The following is a 10674-nucleotide window of genomic DNA, read 5'->3' on the forward strand; positions in this document are numbered from 1 at the left end:
GTTCATGCTGGGAAAGTGGAAAATGGCCCTGATAGTAGCCAGGCTGTGATTTTAATCACTAAATATAAAAAATGCTCACACATTGCAAAGAGTATTCCTTTTTTCTCGCTAGTTTCTTAAGGTAGATGCTTGGGTCACTAATTTGAGACATTTCTCCTTTTCTAATGTAAGTATTATAAGTAATGCTATAAATTTCCCTCTGAACTTTGAGTACATTTCACAAATTCTATTGTGTATAATCTAAAATATTTTATAATTTCACTTTTGAATTCCTTTTGGTCGAAAGATTTATATTATTATTATTATTATTATTATTATTTGTTATTGAGACAGGGTCTTGCTCTGTCACCCAGGCTGGAGTGTAGAGGCACGATCTCAGTTCACTGCAATCTCCACCTCCCAGGCTCAAGAGATTCTCCCACCTCAGCCTCCCAAGTAGCTGGGACCACAGGTGTGCACCACCATGGTGGGCTAATTTTTAAATTTTTTTCTAGAGGTAGAGTCCCACTATGTTGCCCAGGCTCATCTTGAACCCTTGGGCTCAAGTGATCCTCCTGCCTTGGCCTCCCAAAGTGCTGGGATTACAGGCATAAGCCATTGCACCTGGCCCAAAAGATAATTTTTAAATAAATCATTTAAAGATAATTGTTTAAATGAGTTATTGGTCCTAAAAATTTCCTCAAATACATTTTCAAGATATATTTTTGTACTTAGTTTATAGTTGGTTTTCACTGTGGTAAGAGAATAAAATTTGTATTATTTTAGTTATTTTAAATTTGTTGATTTGCTTTATGGCTCAAATACAGCCTATCATGCTGAATGTTACATGTGCACTTGAAAATAATGTGTATTCCACTGGTCCAGGTCATGTGTTTTATAAGTGATGATTAGGTCAATTTGCTTGATAGCATTTTTCAGGATTTTTATATCTTTGCCAATATTCTGTGTTCTTATTCTGTCAATTACTGACAGAGAAATGTTGCAGTCTCCAACTCTAATGGTGGCTTTCTGTATTTCTCTTTTCAGTTGTTTGTTTGTTTGTTTGTTTGAGATGGAGTCTCGCTCTGTTGCCCAGGCTGGAGTGCAGTGGTGTGATCTTGGCTCACTGCAACCTCCGCTTCCCAGGCTCCAGCAATTCTCCTGCCTCAGCCTCCCGAGTAGCTGGGATTACAAGCATGCACCACCACACTTGGCTAATTTTTGTATTTTTAGTAGAGACGGGGTTTTGCCATGTTAGCCAGGCTGGTCTTGAACTCCTGGCCTCAAGTAATCCACCTTCGGCCTCCCAAAGTGCTGGGATTACAGGCATGAGCCACTATGCCTGACCTCTCTTTTCAGTTCTATCGATTTTTGCTCATTTTGAAACTCTATTTTAGACATAACACAATTAGGGTTATGATGTCTTCCTTTTTAATTGTGGCAAAATTTACATAACGTAAAGTGTACTATTTTAGCCATTTTTAGGTATACAGTTCAGTGGCATTAAGCACATTTGCATTATTGTTCAACTCTCATCATAATCCATCTCCAGAACTTTTTCATTTTCCCAGCATGAAACTCTGTCCCCACTAAATAATAACTCCCAATACTCACCTCCTACCCTTAGCAACTACCATCCTATTTTCTTCCTCTATGAATGTGACTCCTCTAGGTACCTCATATAAGTGGAATCGTACAATATTCGTCCTTTTGTGTCACTTAGCACAATGTCTTCAAGGTTCATCTATATTGTAGCATATGTCAGAATTTCACTCCTTTTTAAGGCTGAATAATTTTCTTTTGTACGTATATACCACATTTTGCTTTTCTCTTCATTTATTGATGGATACTTGAGTTGCTTCTACTTTTTGGCTACTGTGAATGTTCCTATGAATGCTGATAAACAAATATCTGCTTGAGTCCCTGCTTTCAAGTTTTCAATTATTTTGGGAATATACCCAGAAGTAGGATTGCTGGATTATATGGTAATTATGTTTAATTTTTTGAAGAACCCGTGATGTCTTTTTGATGAGTTTATCCCTTTATTATCAGGTAATGTCCCTCTTTATCCCTAGTATTATTCTTTGTTTTGAAATCTACTTTTTTCTGATATTAGCATAACCACTCCCACTTTTCTTTTATTAGTTTTTGTTTGATATCTTTTCTTTTATTAGTTTTTGTTTGATATATCTTGTTCCATTCTTTTTCTTTTGTAATCGATCTATGTCTTTATATTTAAACAAAATTTCTTTGAGATCACATGTATTGGGTCTTGGTTTTTCAACTAATCTGACAGTCTCTGGCTTTTGTTTGTTTTGAGACAGGGTCTCACTCTGTAGTCCAGGTTGGAGTGCAGTGGCATGATCATGGCTCACTGAAGCCTCGACTTCCTGGGCTTAAATGATTCTCCCACCTCAGCCTCCTGAGTAGCTGGGATCACAGTCATGCCCTACCATGCCTGGCTAATTTTTCTATCTTTTGTAGAAATGGGGTTTTTGTCATGTCACCCAGGCTGGTCTCAAGCAATCTGCCTGCCTTGGCCTCCCAAAGTACTGAGATTACAGGTGTGAGCCACCACGCCCTGATATCTCTGACTTTTAATTGAAGATTTTAGACCATTTATATTTAATGTCACTAGTAATATGATTGGATTTAAATCTACCATTTTGTTTATTGTTTTTTATTTGTTTCATCTGTTTCTTGTCTTCATTTTGCTCTTTTCTTGGCCTATTTTTGGACTAATTGAAATTTTAAAAAATGATTTCCGGCCAATTTTTGAATATGTTTTTCAACTCTACACTTTTCCCTCATCTTCTGAGACTCCAATGATACAAACATTAGATTTTTTTTTTTGTTATTGTCCCACAGGTTCCTGAAGCACTGTTTATTTAGTTTGTTTGTTTTTGTCCATTTTCTGTTTATTGTTTAGACTGGAAATTTCTTTCTTTTTTTTGAAACCGGGTCTCACTCTGTCGCCCAGGCTGGAGTGCAGTGGTGCAGTCTCAGCATATTGCAACCTCTGCTTCCCGGGTTCAAGCAATTCTCATGCCTCAGCCTCTAGTGCCACAACGCCTGGCTAATTTTTATATTTTCAGTAAAGATGGGGTTTCATCATGTTGGCCAGGCTAGTCTTGAACTCCTGACTCAGGAGATACGCTCATCTTGGCCCCCCAAAGAGCTGGGATGACAGGCATGAACCCCCATGCCTGGTCCAGACTGCACATTTCTATTGATATGTTTTTGAGTTCATCGATTTTTCATTCCTGTATCATCTCTTGTCCACTACTGAGGCAGCCCAGTGAGTTTTTAATTTCAATTATTGTATTTTTGTTATATAATTTCCCTTGGTACCTTTTTATATCTTCTACTTATTTTCTACTTTCTATTTGTATTGAGTGTTAGTAATTGCTCGATGAAACATTTTCTTGATAGTTGCTTTAAAATTCTTGTCAGATAATCCCAACATCTGAGTCACCTCAACGTTGGCACCTTTTGATCATCTCTTCTCAATCAAGTTGTGAATGTCCTGGTTCTTGGTATATGGATTTTTTATTGTATCCTGGACATTTTGGATATTATGTTGTAAGAACTAATTGTTTTTTCTTTTAAATTCTTCTTCTTTTTGGGTATAGTCTGCAGGCCCAGGTGGGGCTTCGTGTTCAGCTCACTAGTGGACTTCATTGACATCACCCTGAAAAAAGTGGATTTTTGAGGAGCAGGAGAAGAACAGCATGAGAAGTGCTGAATTACACTGTTGTGGCAGTAGCCTTTAGTCTCAGTTACTTGGGAGGCTGAGGCATGAGAATTGCTTGTTGCAGATGAGTGTCACCTAACCACAGCAGTCCTTGAAGAAGAAAGATGGTCTCATAGGAGCTGCTTATTTAGGAACACATTGCAAAATCTGTGGGTGTCCTGTGGGATCTGAGGGCCTCACTCCTACAGCTGCAAAGAATTGAATTCTTCTAACAACGAGATAAGGTTGGAAGAAGACTCCAAGATCCAGAGAGGAACACAGTCCCACCAACACCTGTGTTGTAACCTGGTGAGACCCCGAAACAGAGAATCCAGCTAAGCCATGCCCAAAATATTCATCCACAATGTGTTGTTTTAAGCTTCCAAGTTTCTAGTAATTTGTTATCAAGCAATAGAAAAGTAATATATCCTTTCTGTGGCTCATCTTCACTCCAAACGTTCCACATTTCCTTCTGTTATCATTTATTTTCTGTCTGAATTACTTCCTTTAGCAAAAAAAATTTTAAGGCAGTTCTGCTGGTAACAAATTTTCTTAGATTTTCTTCATCTGAGAATAGCTTTATTTCACCCTCATACTTGAAAGTTAGTTTTGCCGAACATAGAATTCTGGGTGACAATTTTTCTTTTTCTTTCAGCACTTGAAAAGTGTTATGACATGTCCTTCTGGCCTTCATGATTTCTGCCGAAAAATATGCTGTCATTTGAATAGTTTTAATGCTGTAGGTAATAATCATTGTTTTCTGGCTGTTTCTAAAAGGTTTAAATTTGTCTTTAGTTTTCAGATATTTGATTATTATGTATTTGGGCATGGATTTATTTGGATTTATCCTGCATGGAGTTTGCTTAATCTCGTGAATTTGTCAACTTATGTCTTTTGCCCAATTTGGGAAATTTTCAATCATTTTTTCTTCAAATATTTTTGGGCACCACACTCTCTTTTCCCATTGAGTCTCTGATCACATTAATTTTAGATTTTTTTGTTGTTATTGTCCCACGTGTTTGTGAGATTCTATTCATTTTAAAGTCTTATTTTCTCCTTATTTAGACTGGATAATTTGCATTGATCTAGCTTCAGATTCATTGTCTCTAATGTCATCTCCATCTGCCATTCAGCCCATTCAGTGACAGTTGCTTTTTATTCACGTATTTTATTTTTCAGTTCTAAATTTTGTGGTTAAGTTTTCTTTTCCTTTGTTTAGAGTTTCTATTTTTTCTTTTTTTTTTTCTCCCACAGTGTTACTATTTACTTTTTGGAGCGTTTTTCTGCTGGTTTCTTAAAACCCTTGTCAGACAATTATAGTATCTGTATTATCTTGGTGTTGCTGTCTGTTGGTTGCCTTTTTGCATTCAAATTGAGATGTCCTTGGTCATAGTATGATGAGTAATTGTGGATTGTAACTAGGACATTCTGAGTGTTGTGTGATGAAGTTCTGGTTTCTATTTAAATCTTCTTTCAGCAGGCAGTCAACCTGTTTAGGTTCAGAATGCATGTTCTGGTACACTTTTGTAGGCTGTGATTCAAATGCCGATTTAGTTTGCTACCCTGGTCTTCCCAGCTTATGTATGCCCAGAAGCCAATGTGAAATGACAGCAGTATTTGACACTGTAGCTCAGTTCTCCAATCTTCTAATGTATTATTTGACACCGTAGCTCAGTTCTCCGTAGCTCAGTTGATTCTTATTAGGCACGCATAGGCTGCTTGGGGTTCGGCCCAGGAATTAATACACAGGTTCTCTCCTCCGTAATCCTACCCACCCCTGCTCTAATTGGGAGGGGAGGAGGTGCTGCCTCTTTGCTGCTGTTTGCTTCGTGCATGGAGGGGATGGTCACACTCTATTCACCAGTGGAGTGGGAGAGGAGCATCACCTCTTTGCTGACATTTGCTTCATGCAGCAGAGGGATGGTAGAAAGGATTCACTCTACAGTCTCCACAGTGATAGGTGTTGGGGGAGGGGTGCCACTTCTACCCACATTAGTGTAGGATCAGAATAGTTGAAAGGGCTTCACCCTGAAGTTTGCTCAAAGTCCTGGTATAGAGAAGGAAGGGTTCTTTCTCCTTAATGCAAGACAGAAATGGCCAAACAGGTCTCCACCTACAGTCTCTGATATGGTTTGTCTGTGTCCACACCCAAATCTCATCTTGAATTGTAGCTCCCATAATCCCCACATGTCATGGGAGGGACCCATTGGGAGGTAATTGAATTATAAGGGCGGTTACCCTGTGCTGCTGTTCTCATGATAGAGAGTGAGCTGTCATGAGATCTGATGGTTTTATAAGGGGCTTTTCCCCTTTTTGCTTGGCACTTCTCCTTGATGCCACCATGTGAAGAAGGACATGTGTGCTTCCCCTTTTGCCATGACTGTAAATTTCCTGAGGCCTCCTCAGCCATGCTAAGCTGTGAGTCAGTTAAACCTCTTTCGTTTATAAACTACCCAGTCTCAGGTATGTCTTTATTAGCAGCATGAGAACAGACTAATAGGGTCTCCCTGACCATATACCCTAAGTGGGGAGAAGAAAGGGTACCTGATCGTGAGGGTAGGGCAGGGATGGTTGACAGGGCTCTGCCTTCAGTCCCGGCAGCTGCAGTGTTGCATGGGGATGGAGGATGGTATTGCTTTCTTTTGATACCATCTGTTCATCTGGAGTAGAATGTGTTCTATCTCTCAGGGCTGCCCTTTATTGATACTTTTGCCTAGAGAAAGTAAGCTTTCCTTGGAGCCTTTGTTTTTTGTGCCTGCTGGTATTTCTGAGTGTGGGCCTCTCTGGTACTCAAATGAAGATATATGGGAGGGAAATCATAACAAGGAACTCACCACCTGGTTGTTCCTCGTGTCTCAAAATCCCTGATGGCCAATTCGCCTTCTTTTCTCTGCCTCTCAGTCTTCTGATGGTTGCTTTACAGATTTCATCCAGAGTTGGGTTGTAAATAGTGGGAAATATAAGATGGAATGTGGTTACTCCAATAAAAATGAGAGGAATCTTTTATACTTACTTCCATTTTTTACCATTTCTGATGCTCTTCATTTCTTTGTGTAAACCAAGCTTGTCCAACCATGGCCCATGGGCCACATGAGGGCCAGGATGGCTTTGGATGTGGCCCAACACAAATTCATAAACTTTCCTAAAACATTATGAGATTTTTTTTTGCAATTTTTTGAAGCTCATTAGCTATCCTTAGGGTTAGCGTATTTTATGTGTGGCCCAGGGAAGCCAAAAGATTGGACAACCCTGGTGTAGACCCGAATTTCTGTCTGCTCTCATATTCCACGTAATAAAGAGTAAGACTCCATTTTTTATGTTTGACCTTTGATAGCTTTCAAACCTCATTCTTTCTCTAATTACAGGGACCTGCATATTTCTTCCCTTGGTGTCAGCAGAAGTTTGAACCACACAAGTCCCACCCTTTGTGCTTGAACCTTTTCCTCAGTTGCACCACCTACTCACAATACAAGCCAAATCCATTAACTCTGCCTCACTCCCACCATTTATACTGACTTGCACCTGACCCTTTCTCTTCAGAAAGTCCCATGGCATGAGCAAGAAACATTTCCATATCTTCTTGGTGCATGTGGCCTTATCATTCTTGACATTTAAACTATTCCAGTGAGAGGGGGCCCATCCCATCCTCCTCAAGGTGATCATAAAACACTCCTTCTATCTGAAGAAATTTCTTTAAATGAATCGAGAATGAATTGTCTCAGCCTTTGTTTGTTTGAGAATGTTTTTGTTTTACCTTAATTTTTAAAAATACTTTTACTTAATACAGAATTCTGAGTTGAGATTTTTTTCCCTTTCTTTCAGCATTTTTAAAATGTCACTCCATTGTCTTTTGGCTTGCGTAGTTTCTGATCCCAGTGTCCTGTAATTCTTATCTTTACTGTTCTGCATGTAATATTCCGTTTTTCCTCTGCTATCTTCAAGCTCTTCTCTTCATCTTCCACTTTTGACAGTTTCACTGTGATGTGTATAGTTAAGTGGGATGTTTGCTGGTGGCAGTGTTGGTGTCTTCTTTTTCCTTTCTTTTCTTTTTGGTACTTATTCTGCACACGGTTCTCTGCGAGTCTTGGGTCTGCGGTTTAATGTCTGTCACTACTGTTGGAAAATCCTTGACTATTTTCTCTTCTGATATTTCTTCTTCTTCATTCCCTCTTCTCCTGTGACTCTGATAACATATACGTTAGCCCGTCTGATGATGTCCTCCAGCTCTTGAATACTCTGCTTTGCTTTTGCCATTGTTTTTTCTTTGTGTTTCTCTTTGGATAATTTTTGTTGACCTATTTTCAAATTTGTTGATTTTTTCAAAGCTGTATGCATTCTACTCATGTGCCTGTCAAAAGAATTCTTTATCTGTGATGTCACATATTTAATTTCTAGCATTTCTGTTTTACTTTTTCTTGTAGTGTTCCTCTCACTGGTGAAATTCCCTGTTGGTGTTTGTTGCCCCTTTTACATTAGATGCATTAACATATTTATTATAGTTATTTTAAAATCTCTGTCTAATGATTCCAACTATCTGGGTCATCAAATCTATTTCTGTTGATTGCTTTATCTCTAGATTATTTTATCTTGCTTTTTAAAAAATTGTAATTTTTGATTGAATGCCAGACATTGTGTGTTATCAGTACAGACTGAGGTAAATAATATTTACCTGTCCAAATTATTATGCCTATTATGTCTGACTTCTAGTGTGCAAGGTGAAGTCAATCTAGTTAGGAGCTGAGCTGGGTTTGGGTTTAATTGTTGCTATTGCTATCTTCAGTGCTGCTAAGCCTTCAAGTTTCTGTAAATATGAGGTGTTTCTATAATATCTTGTACTAGATTGGGGACGGGGGTGTTGGGTGGTTTTCTTCTGTGTTCCTAATGCTCCCTTTACCCTTTAGCTATTCCCACATGCCTTTGCCACAGAGGGACTCTATCTATACTCTCACCTCTTCAGGGATAGACTCTCTTGTTACTCTGTGCTAGGCTTATGGTGAGATAGGGATTTCTTTGTTGTCTTGCTGCAACCTCATTCTTACACAGATATAAACCTTAGGGTGGGGCTGTCTCAGCAATTCTGCTCTTCCTTCCTATGGCAATTAAATTCTGCCTTGTATCTGTGATGGTCTTGGACAGGAGATTCCTGCTCTCCCCTCCCTCAGTAGTAGCAGACTTCTAGTTGGTACTGGTATAGGATCCTGGGCCTGGAATAGCTTCTTAATTTTATCCCAGAACTGGGACGTTTTTGCATCTACCCTTCCCACAGTACCCAAGGATTTTCTCCTGTGTCCTTGGGGCTAGAGTTGTCCTACCCTCTTCCAGAGGCATATAGGTTTTCTTCTAGTCTTTCTACAAGAGCAATGGATTTTGCCTGTGCCCTGTGTGTGGGGGGATGCAGTCCCCTCCCCTCAATGTCTTAAGGCATTTACTGCATAGAAAGGAAGGATCCAGCGGAAGCAGGCAGGGCTCTGTTCCTGTCCTCCAACAGCAGCTGATCTTGTCCTGCACACCCACTTACCTGTGCCCCTGAAGGAGCAGCCCCTGTTTCCTGCCCACTTCTAATATGTCTCTTGAGAACCCTCAGTGATTTTGTGAGTTAGTGTGACTCCCTGAATTTCCCAGTTATTCCAAACTTACATCCTAGGCCACGCTTGGACTTTAATGTTTTACTAACGTTTTATCTGATAGCTTCATACCTAATGGGGGCCACACGTTTTTCCTGTGCTCAGGCAAAGGTGAGAAACGCCATGTGTCTCGTGCCTCCCTGGAGCCTGCTCCCTCTTTGGAATTCTGCTTATTTGGTTGCCTTGCAATCTTAGATCTTTGATAGACTCAAGAAAAATTATAACTTTGGTACACTAGTCAGATTTTTTTATTATTCTTTGCAGCTTTCTACATCCCACATGGAAGCAGAAATGAGATGTTTTAAAATGAGATGTTTCAAAATCACCATCTCACTCTAGTTTGTCTACAAAGCCATCTATCAAGAACATTATATGAACTTTTAAATACATTCTTCTATATTTATAGAATGATTTTTAAAGCATTTCCAGCCATGTTTAAAAGCTGTGAATAGTCTTTTTTTGTAACCTAGTAACCAAAGTCATTAATGAAAGTCATAGTTAAACTTTTTTCCTTTGAAAAAAAATTGAATCAGCACATAAAGAGAAGGTTAACATTTTTCCCTATCTTCTGGAAACTCTTGCATTATTTTATTTTAAATTTATATAAGCTCTCTGTAACCAATTAGGACAGCATCTCCCATGGATTTTAATAGACCTTGTAATATGTATTACTTTTCTTTTGTGGGAGATCTGTTTATCTGTGCTAGTTAGTTCTAGAGTATGCACATCATGATGGAACATTTGTCTCATTACTTAATGTTCTGATTTTTTATGGCGGTGTAACGAATTACCTCAAAGCTTAGTGGTGTAAAACAGCCACACGTTTTCACAGATACTGTGCATCAGACATTTGGACAGGCATAGCAGAATGGTTTGTCTCTGTTCTGTGATGCCTGGGCCGCAGCTGGGAGACTCAGAGGATGGGGGCTGGAATCACCCAAAGGCTCATTAGTCATCTGCCTGGGGATCCTCTCCGTGTGGTCTCCCCGCAGGGTCTGGTTTGGGCTCCCTTCCAGCATGCTGGCTGGCCACGTGGAAGCTGTGTTGCCTGTTCCAACCCAGCTCCAGAAGCCATGCTGCAGCACTTCTACCACAGCCCATTAATCCAGTGAGCTACAAAGATCCACCCGAAGCCAAGGGGAGTAGACGTGAACTCCTGCTCTGATTGGGGGCGGGAGGGCAGGAAGATTCAGAAAAAGCAGTGAAACTAGAAACCACACAGAGGCCATTTTTAGAAAATACCAGTTGCTATAATTAACCTCCAGAGTCCTTCAAGAGCTAGAGGAAGAGAAGGGGAAAAGAAGGTGAGAGGGGGCTGGCTACAGTCTTCCTTGGAGC

Source organism: Hylobates moloch, unplaced genomic scaffold (genome assembly GCF_009828535.3).
Source record: "Hylobates moloch isolate HMO894 unplaced genomic scaffold, HMol_V3 SCAFFOLD_14, whole genome shotgun sequence".
Classification (NCBI taxonomy): Eukaryota; Metazoa; Chordata; class Mammalia; order Primates; family Hylobatidae; genus Hylobates; species Hylobates moloch.